This window comes from Lampris incognitus, chromosome 2 (assembly GCF_029633865.1).
Source record: "Lampris incognitus isolate fLamInc1 chromosome 2, fLamInc1.hap2, whole genome shotgun sequence".
Classification (NCBI taxonomy): Eukaryota; Metazoa; Chordata; class Actinopteri; order Lampriformes; family Lampridae; genus Lampris; species Lampris incognitus.
This window is the reverse complement of record NC_079212.1, coordinates 126,817,075-126,833,403: the sequence shown is the minus strand read 5'-3', so window position 1 is coordinate 126,833,403 and position 16,329 is coordinate 126,817,075.

Here is a 16,329-nt window from a genome sequence, read left to right as displayed (position 1 = left end):
ATGTGGGAGCACAGAGGAGCATGCAAACATGCAAATCCACACTACTTTCTGTTGTGTGTGTGTGTGTGTGTGTTGGTGGGTTGTAGGGATGGGAAAATGAGGGAAAAGTGTGTGCTGTGTTTTCTCCCCACCATTTTGAGAATTTTGATTTTTTTTTCTCATTTTTTGGGAGGAGATTCCACCCCCCTTTTCTCCCTAATGGTTGTTTGCATATGACGTCACGAACTACAGATGGAGGGCAGAAAGTGATTTTCTACATAGGAAGCACTATCACAAACTTTCGAAATGCTATGTTTGGCGTCATTAACTGAGAAACCACAAGGAGTTTTTATTGAGTACCAAAAGTTGTTGTTTATGAGGGGGAGGAAAATGCAAGAAATTGACCGAAAACGCCGGAAAAAATGGCTTGCGAACCTTCGACTGTAGTCGGGAGGAAAGGTCGGATAATGCGCATGTGTGCAGTGACCACTTTGTCAAAAAAAATCACTCTTCATAACATAAGGATCATGTCCAACAGATCTTACTTTCTGTTTATACCTTTCTCTCATAATATCGTCTAAACTAGCACAGTTCGGGCTAAACTAGCTCCATCTCGTCCATTCTGTTTTTAACTTCCTGCCCCCCATCTGAATCTTGCGTGTCATCAGAATCACGTGACTGCAAACAAGCTATTGTATCCGGCCAATTACCCCTCTCTTCTCACCTGTCCCGGTCACTGCTCCACCCCCTCTACTGATCCGGGGAGGGCTGCCGACTACCACATACTTCCTCTGGTACATATGGAGTCGCCAGCCCCTTCTTTTCACCTGACAGTAAGGGCTTTCGCCAGGGGGACATAGCACGTGGGAGGATCACGCTATTCCCCCCAGTTCCCCCGCCCCTCCCCAAACAGGCGCCCCGACCGACCACAGGAGGCGCTAGTGCAGCGACCAGGACACATACCCACATCCGGCTTCCCACCTGCAGATACGGCCAATTGTGTCTGTAGGGACGCCCGACCAAGCCGGAGGTAACAGGGGGATTCGAACCGGCGACTCCTGTGTTGGTAGGCAACGGAATAGACCGCTATGCTACCCGGACGAGAATTTTGACTTTTCAGTCTTGATTTTTAATTTTTTTTTAACATCCTTGACTCGAATTAACTTTTATTTTTCATAGATATTCATATGTATTCTGTTTTATTTGTGTGTCTGTGTGTCATTGTCTGTGTGTGCGTGCGTGTGTGCATGTGTGTGTGTGTGTGTGTGTGTGTGTGTGTGGTTGCATCAGTCACTGCTATAGATCAAAAGGCCAGCTCTGTGGGGAAAACTGAATCCCAGCTATAAGTACCATCCAGATGAGAGGCAGAGCCACCATTGGCTGATCAATCTGAGCCTTCATTAAATGGCTGCCAGGCCCGATGAAACCTTATATAATATCAATACTGAAGCAGCACAGAGAGACACCCAGGGCTGTTAGGCAAGCCGCTGGCTCCCTAACTGTCATTACCAGGTGGGCAAACTTCCAGAGACCCCCTTCCTGAGCCATTTAGACACCCACGCCAACCCCCACCCCCTGGCAATCCCAAACACAGGTCAGGATAGACAGATGGGCTGTCTGGGCAGCTGTCCCGAAGCGAGGGGGCAGAGGGAGACGAATAGAGATCTGTAGAGGAGGCGACAGCGTGTGTTCACACAGTATGGACGGATGTGTGCTGTGTGTGTTGACTCGATGCGGTTACGTTTTGCTGCGGTTTTCACCTGCAGGCTAGTCTGTTTACCATTGCTGTTTTGTTTCAGTTGTTCACCATGGGTGACTTAAGGGTTCTCAAACATGTTTCTGATGAAAGTGAACAAAAGAAAAAAAAGGATTTGGCCGGAGAACATGTTCGTTTCTTTCTCAATTTTGCCACAAATGGAAAAAAAAGAAAAGAAAAAAAAAGAAGTCTGCCCTGAACTTTGGCATGTAGCCCAAAACTCCTAGTGGGAAAATCACAACCATAGAATAGGGCTCTGCGGGGATTTTTGAGCAGGGTTAAGGGGACATGTAAGTGGGCATACATAGAGAGCCTCAGTAATTCAGATTATTGTGTTGAGTTTTCCCTTGTGGACTCTAGTCCCAACCGTCCTGTGTGGTTCCTATGGGGGGGGGGAGTCTAAACTTCCCATAATCCCCTGACAAAAGAAAGACTGGGAGAAAGGCGGCAAGACAAAGTTTGTGTGTGTGTGTGTGGGGGGGGGTTGGAAGTAAAGAGGTGGTTGTTGCCTGTCCAATCCATGGGTCTGCTTAACATTTAACACACTCCCCACAGCATTTCTACTACCAACCCCAGTATTTATCCAGCTCAGAGATTTGAAGGATGCTGACTACCTGTAATCCTGCCCATGGTGTGAAGCTATGGACGCTACAAGTACCCCCCAATGGCGATAAATATCCCCCAACCCCTTTGAACAGCACATTTTTCAGTGGTCAGGAATCAAACCTCAAGCTTCCAGAGGCTGCAGAAGGGATCACTGGTGCAGTGGCTGCAACAGTAGCTCTGTGCGCATATTGATTTATCTGGCCTCTCTGTAATTCATGCATGGGACAGGCGGCAGTTGTTTACCATAGTTTGAGACCAATATCATTTGTAATTATCATTAAGTCACGGCCATTAGGAGCAGTCCCCACTGCAGCCGCTAATTCAATGATGGTAGAGAAATGGCACGTAATCAAAATAGAACAAATTACAGTTTAAAACCTATGGGTGCTGTGGAACTCATTGATCCGATTTTAACAGTATTTGTAAAAATCCACAGACAAAACTGAGAGAGCAAATAGTACACACTGCAGGATCTCCACATATATATATGTGGAGTAAAAAAATAAAATAAAAAAAATTGTACATATAAAATTTTGTTAAAAGAAACACTCAGCGGTAGGGAAAGTGCTCAACACATAAGGAGCAAAATAATCCAGTGAGTCAAGTAAATTCTTTATGAGAAAGTACAAGCCCATTTCATGCCATAAAGGAGCTTGTGCTGTCTCAAAGACTTTACTTGACTCACTGGATTTTATATATATACTACTATGCATATAGGTGGCACGGTGGCGCAGTGGTTAGCACGGTCGCCTTACAGCAAGAAGGTCCTGGGTTCGAGCCCCGGGGTAGTCCAGCCTTGGTAGGTCATCCCGGGTCGTCCTCTGTGTGGAGTTTGCATGTTCTCCCCGTGTCTGCGTGGGTTTCCTCCGGGGGCTCCGGTTTCCTCCCACAGTCCAAAGACATGTTGGTCAGGTGAATTGGCCGTACTAAATTGTCCCTAGGAATGAATGGGGGTGTGTGTGTGGTGTGGAGGGGAGGCCCTGTGATGGCCTGGCGGCCTGGTGGCCTGTCCAGGGTGTCTCCCCACCTGCTCTCCAATGACTGCTGGAATAGGCTCCAGCATCCCCGCAACCCTGAGAGCAGGATAAGCGGCTAAGATAATGGATGGATGGGTATATATATATATATATATATATATATATATATATATATATATATGTATTAACACAGATACAGGAAAAAAAAGTTTTAATACATAGCAGTACAGGCCTGTTTTGTGCGTCGCGCACTCATCAGCTGAGCGCGTGACGCACGAAACAGGCCTGTACTGCTATGTATTAAAACTTTTTTTTCCTGTATCTGTGTTGATATTCCGCTCCTCATTAGTTGAGCATTTATAACACCATTGACGGTTTCAGGCAAAATAAAAAAAATAAATAATAATAAAAAAAATATATATATATAGGGAGTCCAGGCGGCATAGCGGTCTATTCCGTTGCCTACCAACACGGGGATCCTGGTTGGAATCCCGCTGTTACCTTCGGCTTGGTCGGGCGTCCCTACAAACACAATTGGCTGTGTCTGCGGGTGGAAAGCCGCATGTGGTTATGTGTCCTGGTTGCTGTACTAGTGCCTCCTCTGGTTGGTCGGGGCGCCTGTTCGGGGGGGAGGGGGAACTGGGGGGGAATAGCGTGATCCTCCCACGCGCTACATCCCCCTGGTGAAACTCCTCACTGTCAGGGGAAATGAAGCGGCTGGTGACTCCACATGTATCAGAGGAGGCATGTGGTAGTCTGCAGCCCTCCCCGGACTGGCAGAGAGCAGCGACCGGGACGGCTCAGAAAAGTGGGGTAATTGGCCAGATGCAATTGGGGAGAAAAAAGGGGGAAAATCCAAAAATAAAAAATAAGCATGACTATACATACCACTAATGTTTCTCTCAATAAGATTTTAGCCAGTTGAATATTAAAGTACATCTAGCAATCAATCAGTCATGTGTTTATTTATAAAGCACAAGTAATTCATCAAAATGCAATGCTTTTCCATGAGAGCAAGTTTGAAGCAAGGAAAAAGGAGGATTAACCTGGGTGTAGGGAGTGAACATGTGTCCTCCTGGTGAGTAAAGGGCATGAAGGTGTGCTTTTATGTGGGTGTGACGGGCAGTGGTGGCTGCGTCCCGCGTTAAGGGAAAACTGTGTGGAGGCTTAGCGTTCGTTGGTCCTAAAGTCATGCAGAAGTTAGTCAAACTGCACCGGGGTCTCTAAGAGGTAGTTAGGCCGGAGGGACAATTGGCCCCTGCTGATTTGTCTGTAATCCATTTAGCGGAGATGTGACACACCTTAGGGGGGCTTTGCCTCTGGTCAGTAAGTGCCTAAAAGAAACAGCCATCGCTCAGCGGGCTGCCCTGTCCACCAGTTTGCTCACTTGTCTCAGCTGTCAACCCCTGCTGCAGAGAAGCTGGCGATTGTACCCCTCTTGCGTTGGACACATCACAAATGGCTCTCCCATACAAAATTCAATAGTGCAGGAAAAGGAAGGATGCTCGCAGACTGCAAAACAGGCTGCGTCTTCCCCCCGCCGACGTCTGAATAAACCCATCTGAAGTGAAGACAGCTAAGTATTTACCAAACACCATTGACAGTTTCTCATTTTCTCAGCCTTAAACCCATGGAGGTGGGGCCACGGGGGTGCTGAACCCCGACTTAGGCACAATTGGGCTTCTGTTTGTGTTTTCTCTCCCACCTCTGTGTTCTTTTGGGGTTCTCCTGGAGCGTACCACAGGGGTGTGGAGGAGGAGGCATAAATGCCGTGACCCTTCGGGGTCAGCCCACACAGTCTTGAGTCCATCCCCCCCACCCCACCCGCCACCACCACCACCACCACCACCTTCCCCTTCCAACACACACACACACACACACACACACGGGCACACAGAAGTTGTAGACCACTACACAAGTCTCGCATGCCGCTCCGTTGCTGCTGGAAACGAGGAGTAAAGGGGATAGGGGAATAAGAAAAGTAAAAGACCTGGTCCCTCAAGTGTTGAGGAGGGAATTCGGGGGCTTGTGTCACTAAAATGGTGCTCAGGGGGAGGTTTTTTTTTTCTCCCCTTTTTGCTTTTTGATGATGTTATCGTGGTGCGGCTACGACCCAAGCTCATTACGAGAAATATCCTCACCGAAGTTTGTTTGTCGAACGAGAAGGACACAAAGCGGTAGACGGTATCCGTGTGATGTCCCCTCGGGTGGTGCTGGGGCGAGACAATTTTAAAACAAGATACCGTTAATTTCCTCCAGATTTCAGCGATAATTAGCCTGACTGTTGTTCCCCCTCCTTTTATTTCCCCTTGTCAGAGGGGGAGGTTTGAAGTACGATACACAGTGTGTTGCAAGTGTGTGTGTGTGTGTGTGTGTGTGTGGGTGTGTGTGTGCATTCGTACATACATTTTTCGTCAACAGAGCCGGCCCGGGGAGTCTGTCAGAGCTCTTTGTTCTCCTGTGAGAACGCATCATGACTGGGCCCTTTGTCTGAACTGACACCATCATATTCTCCCTCTTTCTCCGCTCTCTCCCTGTCCTCTCTCCCCCTCTCCCTCCTCACCCCCCCCCCCCACATAACCAATCATTCGGCATCTCATCTCTCTGGCATGTGGAGGCCGTTTTAAAGGTAACGTGCTGTGTAGATTAAGGATTCTGAGAGATGAAGGTCTGCCCCCCTCCCCAATTCAGTCTTCCCGATGGGGGGAAGGAAAAAAAAGCGTTCATTTTTTGATTCAGTGTCTTGGGTTGAATGAGAGGGAGGAAGAGTCAAGGTAAACCCTAAGTGGTTATGTTTATAATTAAGCTATGAATTCATAAAAACATCCCTTGTATGTAATTAAAAAATACCCTATAACCTGTAGTAATCTGATACCCCCTGAGAAGAAATGGTAATAACGTTTGCAGTTGGTATCCTAGGATCTTCATTGTTTTAAGATGGTAGGCAAACTAAGGCGTCCGGGTAGCGTAGCGGTCTATTCCATTACCTATCAACACGGGGATCGCCGGTTTGAGTCCCTGTGTTACCTCCGGCTTGGTTGGGCATCCCTACTGACACAACTGGGCGTGTCTGCAGGAGGGAAGCCAGATGTGGTATGTGTCCTGGTCGCTGCACTAGCACCTCCTCTGGGGCACCTGTTCATGGAGGAGGGGGAACTGGGGGGAATAGCACGATCCTCCCACGCACTACACCCCCTTGGTGAAACTCCTCACTGTCAGGTGAAAAGAAGCAGCTGGTGACTCCACATGTATCGGAGGAGGCATGTGGTAGACTGCAGCCCTCCCCGGATCAGCAGAGAGGGTGGAGCAGCAACTGGGACAGCTCAGAAGAGTGGGCTAATTTGCCAAGTACAACTGGGGAGAAAAAGGGAGAGAAAAAAGGTGGTAGGCAAACTAAATCTTTCAGGGTTATTTCTGGATATATGAATAGAAGGAATGTTCTCACGTGTGTGTGTGTGTGTGTGTGTGTGTGTGTGTGTGTGTGTGTGTGTGTTTGGAAGGATGGGAAAATGAGGGAAAAGTGTGTGGTGTGCTTCCTCCACAGCAATTTTAGAATTTTGACTTTTCAGTCTTGATTTTAATTTCAGAGGAGAGGAGGAGGAGAGATGCTGGGTATATTGGGAGAAGGATGTTGAATATGGAGCTGCCAGCGGAGAGGAAAAGAGGAAGGCCAAAGAGGAGGTTTATGGATGTGGTTAGAGAGGACATGCAGGTGGCTGGTGCGACAGAGGAAGATGCAGAGGACAGGAAGAGACTGAAATGGATGATATAGTATATATCATCCATTTCGGGAGCAGACGAAAGTAGTAGTAGTAGTAGTAGTAGTAGTAGTCTTTATTTTAATTTCGTTTTATTTCTTGATATATGAATAGAAGGGATGTTCTCACATGTTTGTGTGTGTGTGTGTGTGTGTGTGTGTGTGTGTGTGTGTGTGTGTGTGTGTGTGTGTGTGTGTGTGTGTGTGTGTGTGTGTGTGGTGCACTGTTCGAGCCAGACACCATCATAGAGTCACCTACCTCCTCAAAAAGGCTGAGGAACAGACTCATTGCAGGATTAATGATGTGTTAGCCACTAAAATTAAGCTCATTCATATTTCACTGTCTGCACAGCACATTCGAGCACAAATTGAGAGTTTCGCTGAGGGAATCAGATGCTCATGTACACACGCATATTCAAGTATGGTTATTCACAGGCAAAAAGAGAGAGAGACACACACACAAACACGCAGACACACAGGGGAAGATGCAAAGAGTTAAACAATAATTCAGAAGAAAATTTTCACTTCAGCCTTTTCATCGATGCAGAAATCTCATTTCCTCAGGCCTTTTTAGAGTCCAACCAACGTTCTTTCGTGCACGTATTCTGACAGAAAATTGCTGTTCAGATTCTGGCTGTCAACTAAGAATGTCTGCCGAGTGCCCAGCTTATCACAACCTCAGGGAAATCTAAATGAAATCTTCCCAGAGAATGGGATCAGCCCCGGTGCTATCTCTAGTCATTCTCCACTATTTAAGTTAGTTATTAGGAAGCATAAGCACATTTGTCAAAATAATGTGGGAGTGATATTTTTATCCACAGAGCCGTTGGAGAGCCATTGAATGGGATTTCAGGGTTATCAGCCTGGGGCTTGACTGCGCAGAGGGGCCCTGCAGTCCTAACAAAGGAGCCATTATTTTAGAGGTCATCAAATCAGCATGTATTGATTAAGGTGTTGTTCGCTTAGAGGTCATTTCCAAAACAGTCTGTGAGAGATACAGGTGTATTGTGAGGACGCTGTTCACAGCACATGTGATGATGGTCTTCATTTTAGTTGTGGGATGCTGGAGGTGTTGAGTTAAAACAGGCACTGGGTGGTAGTGAAGAGTTACGAGATGGCTGAGCAACCACTGCAGAAATAGTGAGGGAGACAATTAGGAAGGTACTTGGTGTGTCATCTGGACAGAGGAAGGAAGACGAGGAGACTTGGTGGTGGAATGAGGAAGTACAGCAAAGTATACAGAGGAAAAGGTTGGCAAAGAAGAAGTGGGATAGTCTGAGAGATGAAGAATGTAGACAGGAGTACAATGACGTGCAGCGTAAAGTGAAGAGAGAGGTGGCAAAGGCAAAGGAAAAGGCGTATGGTGAGTTGTATGACAGGTTAGACATTAAGGAAGGAGAAAAGGACTTGTACCGATTGGCTAGACAGGGGTACCGAGCTGGGAGGGATGTGCAGCAGGTAAGGGCGATCAAGGATCGAGATGGAAATGTGCTGACAAGTGAGGAGAGTGTGTTGAGAAGGTGGAAGGAGTACTTTGAGGGGCTGATGGATGAAGAAAATGAGAGAGAGAGAAGGTTGGATGATGTGGGGATAGTGAATCGGGAAGTGCGATGGATTAGCAAGGAGGAAGTGAAGGCAGCTATGAAGAGGATGAAGAGTGGAAAGGCAGTTGGTCCAGATGACATACCTGTGGAGGCATGGAGATTGTTTAGGAGAGATGGCAGTGGAGTTTTTAACTAGATTGTTGGACACAATCTTGGATAGTGGAGGTGGAGAGGTGGAGGTATGCACTGGAGAGAAGAGGAATGAAAGTCAATAGGAGCAAGACGGAATACCTATGCGTGAATGAGAGGGAGGACAGTGGAATGGTGAGGATGCAAGGAGTAGAGGTGATGAATGTGTATTAGTTTAAATACTTGGGGTCAACTGTAAAAAGTAATGAGGAGTGCAGAGGAGAGGTGAAGAAGAGAGTGCAGGCAGGGTGTAGTGGGTGGAGAAGAGTGTCAGGAGTGATTTGTGATAGGATACCAGCAAGAGTTAAAGGGAAGGTTTACAAAATGGTTGTGAGACCAGCTATGTTATATGGTCTGGAGACAGTGGCACTGATGAAAAGACAGGAGGCGGAGCTGGAGGTGGCAGAGTTGGAGGTGTTGACAGGCCTGCTTGAACTGAGGTACTGGTGTGTTTTCCTGGTTTCTAATGGTGGACCAGAAACTTGCAAGCAGAGAACACTAGATGGAGGTTTGCAAAGGCTCATACAAGCTTTACATTATCATAAAAAAGGAATTATGTACAGTATTCAGGGATGCACACCCACACCGAAAAAACTACTAACACGCACACACACACACACATTTGCACGTGCACACAAATGCATACATGTTCACATATACACATGCACACGTCTGTGCACATGCACACACCAACACGTCAACTCCCATCGATAAAGTTACTCTCACATCAAGGCATGCCATTCCTGAATTTGCATCTGAATGCCAACTTTTGTTGGTAAATGCAAAGGTCCTCTGAGATTTTGCACATTCTATCCACAGCTATACAGGCCAGTTGGAACAAAGTCACACATTAGCAAAGCTCTGCCAGCCTCAATTATAACTAAAGGGATTGGCTTGATAGTGTTGCAGCCGGCCACATTCAGGACTGGATGAGTCTATTTAAACATTTTTTTTTTGGCCATTTCCCTTTTCATTTCAGCACCAACAGAGGGTGAATTGAGAATCTCTGTGAGGAGAATTCAGAGGAGACTCGCAGGTTTCCTGCTATAGCATTCTGTTTCATTCCATTCTATTTTTTATTTGGGTGCCTTAATGTGTGAATCTAGTCTTCCATTTTGGGCAATACAGCCTGCAATGGAACTGCTCAAGCTTTGTTCTCTCCAGACTATATGCCTCGAGGTTATTCTCCTTCCTCTTCCTCTTCCTCTCTCTCTCTCTCTCTCTCTCTCTCTCTCTCTCTCTCTCTCTCTCTCTCTCTCTCTCTCTCTCTCTCTCTCTCTCTGTCTTTTGTGTCTCTCCATCTCTCCTTCCCTATCTTGCTCTCTCTTTTCCACAACCCCTCTTTCTCTTTTTCTTTTCCACTGTCTTTCTCTCTGTCCCTCTCTCTCAGTACATTGATTTTAGAATAATCCAGTTTCTGTCTTCATGCTTGTGGAGTTTCTCCTCCATATTTTATATGCATTATGAGAGAGAGCTGATTAAATTGTAACTGTGCGCCATGACTCGTGCTCCTTCGATATGAAAACAAATGTCTGTTTTTTCCCCCATATTGTCTGCGTTTCCCATCCTCTTTGGAAGGCAAGGAATCGAATGAACCCTCCTTAATGCCCACATCGAAGCCCAAGGTGTTTTATTTGGGGGGGGGGCATTAATGCCACTGAGAAATCTTTGGAAGATTTATCTTGTACCCTCGTTCCAATTCACTGGGGTTGTGAAAGTCACAGGACAGCGTCTGTTTGTTGTCAGGCCAGGTAACAGATCAGTCAGTCTCTCCGATGTCTGTGTTCCACTTCCTCACCACCATACCCATCCTTTGACATGGCCGGCTCTGTTGTCATGGCATTTATAATTCAGTTTTATCAATAAAAGATGGCTGGCATTAAGTTTTCATCTGGTGATGCAGTGGTGCTGTTATGAGGGAATGACTTTAGAGTGAAACTTTGCTTCTCTGTTCTGTCAAAGTTTCAGGCATCACTTGGCATTAGTGTAACCTTAGATGATCCGCATTTCTAAAACATGCTTTTAGAAGCCTATTCTGTATGATCTTATATGCTGCCCCCCCTCTCTCTCTTTCTCTCTCTTTCTTGCCTTTTACTGAGAGTTATATTTACTCATGTCATCTTGTGCTTCCATCTAAATGGCAAAATTCCTCATTCATTCTGTCTCATCATCAGCTTTGCCGTTTCACTGTTACTTACAAAAAAAACAAAAACTAATATTTGGGATTCTGGCAGTATTCTGTCTGATAATTAGGAACACTAGCTCAAATTCGTCTCCGTTCAGTGATACGACTAGTCTGGGCTAGCATATAAACTGCCACAATGGTCCGGTTGTAGAATATCGACATTAGCAAGTGCAGCTGTTTCCAGCAGCTTTCTTCTTCTGTATTTCCACACGTTTCCTGGCATGAGGGCTTTTGTCTTTTCCAAAGTTATGCTTTCCACTGTTTCCACGCACTCGCTACCCAGAGAGATAAACAGTATGAACAGATAAAAGAATGGGAGAGGAGTGGAAAAACAAAGAACTGGATATGTCAGATGGATTTGATAAAAGCCTGTGAATCCAATTAGTTCTTTCTATCAAGGGAAAGGAAGGGGCCCCAGGAGAATAACATCAGGAAATATCCACTGCCTTCATATGTCAGTAACACCACATTTACATAGCTGGCTATTGATAGCTCAGCAAAGCCTGCGAAATTGACCCGGATGCTTCTTGTAAATTCAAGCCCATGTTTGTTCACTTCAACGATATTTTGAACACCTCAGCATTTTGTGAAAAGGTTTTTTTTTCTGTAATTGGTACTGTTTAATGTCAATTTGGAGTAAGAATAACACACTGGGCTCATGGATATTGGTACATCTTTCATTCTGGCCTCGTAAACAAAGTGCCTCCTGAATTCTGACCCTATCAAAAAGTTGGGCTTATGAGTACCTTGGTGTCTGTGAATGTTCTCATTCATTCAGGTCATGGTTATCCAAAGGAGTTGAATCAAAGGACTAGCTTGGTCTAGTCAGAAAGGCACAAACTGAGGAAGCCTCTTGGATGAGAGGCGAAACATCTTCACGGATATATACCAAGTCCAGTTGCACTTGATTCAACTCCTTAGGAGTACCTTGGTGATGTAAGAAAGGTCTGATGGATTTCAATTGGCTGAATTTTTGGATGCAGTTATACCATGGAGATGAATAGATAGTGATGCTGTAACATTGCTGGCCAGCTACTGCTAGAATCTATGACGGCCCATCCTAACATGATGCGATGTGAGCAAGCAATTTTTTTTAATCACTTTCAGTACCCCCCCCCCCTTTTCTCCCCAACTGTATCCAGCCAATTACCCCATTCTTCCGAGCTGCCCCAATCTCTGCTCCACCCCCTCTGCCAATCTGGGGAGGGCTGCAGACTGCTACATGCCTCCTCTGATACATGTGGAGTCGCCAGCTGCTTCTTTTCCCCTGACAATGAGGAGTTTCGCCAGCAGGATGTAGCGCGTGGGAGGATCACGCTATTCTCCCCAGTTCCCCCTCCCCCCAAAACAGGCGCCCCAAACGACCAGAGGAGGCACTAGTGCAGCGACCAGGACACATACCCCTACCCGCAGACACCCGCAGACACAGTCAATTGTGTCTGTGGGGAGGTCCGATCAAACCGGAGGTACACTTTCAGTACTTTTAGTTGATCTGTCGTATCCAGCTCCATGCAACAATTTGCTTTCCAGTAATCACAAGGCTCCTGGTTCAATCCCTGGCTCCTCCACAGAGCATGTTGAGGTGTCCTTGAGCAAGACACTGAAACCCCAACTGCTCGGGATGAGCAGGTTGGCACCTTGCATGGCAGGCTCTGCCATCAGTGTATGAATGTGAGGCATACATTGTAAAGCGCTTTGAGTGGTCAGTAGACTAGAAAAGTGCTATATAAATGCAGTGTATTTATAGACTCTATTTTAGCAAAGTTTTGCTGTGTTGTTCCAATGGGAATGATGGAGGAAAGAAAGTTAACGCCCAGTCTGCAAGAAGATTGGTTCCTGATGTTGTCAATGTGTGACACTATCGGATCCTGTCTGGACACTTTGACATGCAAAATCGGCAGGCATTTGTTTGCTCCTGTTATGTCTGGAGCCAGTGTTAGCTGCAGTAGCTGCAAAGCACGACAGCTTGTAACACTAGCCAGCCAGCTAATAGATTGTAAATTAAGCCAGTTTACTATTCACTCAACATCCTGCAATCCTCGAATTAGAAACTAATCAACTTCAGGTTTGTATTCCTCCTCATGACATTTTTCATATACTTTATAATTCCATTATAATTCTGTTATCCTCGTTCCATGTTGTATTCTGTAAATTGTGTTTTATTCTGTGCACACAACATCCATTGCACGTCTGTCCGTCTTGGGAGAGACTGATCCCTCATCTGTTGCTCTCCCTGAGGTTTCGTCCTATTTTATCTCCCTGTTAAAAGTTTTTTTTTTCAGGAAGTTGTTCCTTATCCGATGCGAGGGTTTAAGGACAGGATGTTGTGTTGCTGTGAAGCCCCCTGCAGCAGATTTGTAATTTGTGATATTGGGCTATACAAATTTCATCTCACTTGAACGCAATTCATTGAATTGTGTTCAAGCCTGCCGCCCAATGACAGCAGGATGGGCAGTTTGGATAATGGAATGAATGGGCTATACAAATAAAATTGACTTGACTATTCTGGGTCCAATTCTGTCCCATTTTGATATGATTTAATAGACGCCATATTTCAAAAAACACCATCTTAAAGATGTTCACACACCAGTGCATGAACCCATGTCGATGTGTTTCCATTTCACCTGAAATTTGAATGGGGGGGTCTTGTCACTTTGGATGTGGTCAATGCTCAAATGGGGGTTCTGGGACTTCTGTGAAAATTAGGGAGATAAAATGTGTTTATTTTAATGAATTCTTACTGAAATTTAGTGACTGTAGATGAACTGCCATTAGGAAACATTGCTGCACCAGTGTTTAGTTAGGTTTATCGTATTCTAAGCCGCTAGACCTTAAACATTGACAAACACCTTTAAAAAGGAAGTATATCTTTCACACCATAAGCCGCTCTGAAAGAGGAACCAGTGGTGGAGGACTGTATAAATTTGTGCAGTGAATTCATTCTTTATTCATCAAAAACGTCCTGGCTGCCATTTTGAGGCTATTTGCTGCTGTTTACTGATAGAGCCGCAAAAATGTTTGGCAATCTCTCTCAAGGGTCTTTTTCTGTCTTTTTTTTTTTTTTTTTTGAGGATTGGTGGCTTTCCTTGTTGCTGGTGCCTTGTTTTGGTCCAATGCCAGTGTTGGAGGGAGGGGAGAAGGGGAGGTTAGAGCAAGAGAAAGGAGCAAGGAGAATTTCAAACAGCACAATGCCCTGGGTCATTCCTGATGTATTCCTTAAGGGAGCAACCACATGCCCTGTGAGACAGGAGCATGAATTAAATCAGAGCAAACACAGCTGTTGTTATGTAGCTGGTGTGTGTGCGCGCGCGCGTGTGTGTGTGTGCGTGTGTGTGTGTGTGTGTGTGTGTGTGTGTGTGTGTGTGTGGGTGTACCAAGTTTTTTTTCCATCCTAATGGGGACCAAATGTCCTTCATAGTCAAAGCAAGCTGTCACATGAAGCTGAATACAACAGATTAATTAAAAGTACTGAAAGTGATTAAAAAAAATCACTTGCTCACACCGCGTCATGTTAGGATGGGCCGTAATAGATTCTAGCAGTAGCTGGCCAGTGACGTTACAGCATCACTATCTATTCATCTACATGACATAAATACATCCAAAAATTCAGTCAATTGAAATCCAACCGACCTTTCTTACGTCACCAAGGTACTCATAAGCCCAAGTTTTTGATAGGGTCAGAATTCAGGAGGCACTTTGTTTAGGAGGCCAGGATGAAAGATGTATCAATATCTGTGACCCCAGTGTGTTAGTCTTACCCCAAATGGCCATTAAACTATACCAATTACAGAAAAAAGCCTTTTCACTTGACCAGATCTTTCAAAAAGCAGAGGAGTTCAAAACACAGGTGAAACGAACAAACACGGGCTTGAATTTACGAGAAGCATCCAGGTCCAAATGAGGAAAAAAGGGTCCATTTTAGGGTTAGGATTTGGGTTTAGGGTTTAAGGTTAGAATTAGGATTAGGGTAGGGTAAGGGTTAAGGTTCGGCATGTAGTTATGATGGTTAAGGTTAGGGTTAAGAGCTAGGGAATGAATGTTGTCAATGAGGGGTCCCCACAAGTATAGGGTGGTATGGTGTGTGTGTGTGTGTGTGTGTGTGTGTGTGTGTGTGTGTGTGTACATTTGCATAAGTATGCCAATGCATAAATATATGTTTGCATTCTTGCAGTGTGTACTTCTGTGTGTACATTTTGTGCATTTAAGGCAGGACAGAAGGCGGGAAGACGCGTGGGTGTTTGTGCAATAGGGAGGACCTTAATGATTGAGATCCTGACTACAGCTCAGAGTGAAGAGACCTCAAAAGCTCGGTTTTAGACGAAGTTGCTCTGCTACATTCGGGTATGCTGTGGTACCTCACACTCGCGTCATCTGCTCGGACCGTCCTTGGGGATAAAGGTCCCAGAGAGTTCAGCTCCTCAGTTATTGATCGTGGAGATTTGATTAAAGAGGTAATCCACCCTTAACTCTTAAGATGTGCTGCAGCATTTCCCTTTGATGACTATTTTACCTTCGGACTTGTGCGTGCCTTACGTCTGCATGCAACACTGTTCTTGCATGTGTGCGTGTGTGAGCAGTTGTGAATGACAGTCTGCTTAGGTTTTGATTGGTTCAGGAAAAGGGGGGGGTTGGGGGTGCTGATGTTGTCTTCAAACAAGGGTCGCTCTTAAGGCCAAATACTCCCTGTGGATCTACACATGCACATGCTTATCTGAGTTTGCATGCTTGCGCTCAGTCCTTGTGTGTGTGTTTGTGGTTACTGGGGTCTGTGACTGCTCTGATGGTAATGATGAAACGATAACATTATGAATGTACCGCTCTCAAGCCCACCGGTGTCCAAAAATGGTGCCTTTTCACTTTTTACACACCGTTACCACACATTAATCATGCAGTCTTCCAAAAATGTGGTCTTCTCAAGGCTCGGCTTTAAACCGGCCTGACGACGGCTTAAAACGTAGCTTGGAGATTTAGGAAGGCAGCGGAGATAGTTTGCAGTGAAGCTCTTCAAATATTAACCTATTTTCTTCTCTGCGAGGTTTTTTTGTCGGCCCTTCTGAATCTTTAAATATTGTTAGCTAGATTTTTTTTCATCTCCAAAAAAAAAAAAAAAAAGAAGCTGTCGCTCCTTTATATTCACGAGGTTTTAATAATTCCAGATACCGCTCAAGTCTGATGAATCTTTCCAGGTGCCTGCTGCTGTGTGTTTGCCAGGGAGCATAACCAACATAACAGTTGCCATAGCAGAAAGTCAGCGGGGATACATGTGGGCTGTGACGAGGAGGCGATTTAGACTACTTGGTAGTACAGAGCTTATAGGATAGTACTGTAATTTTAGC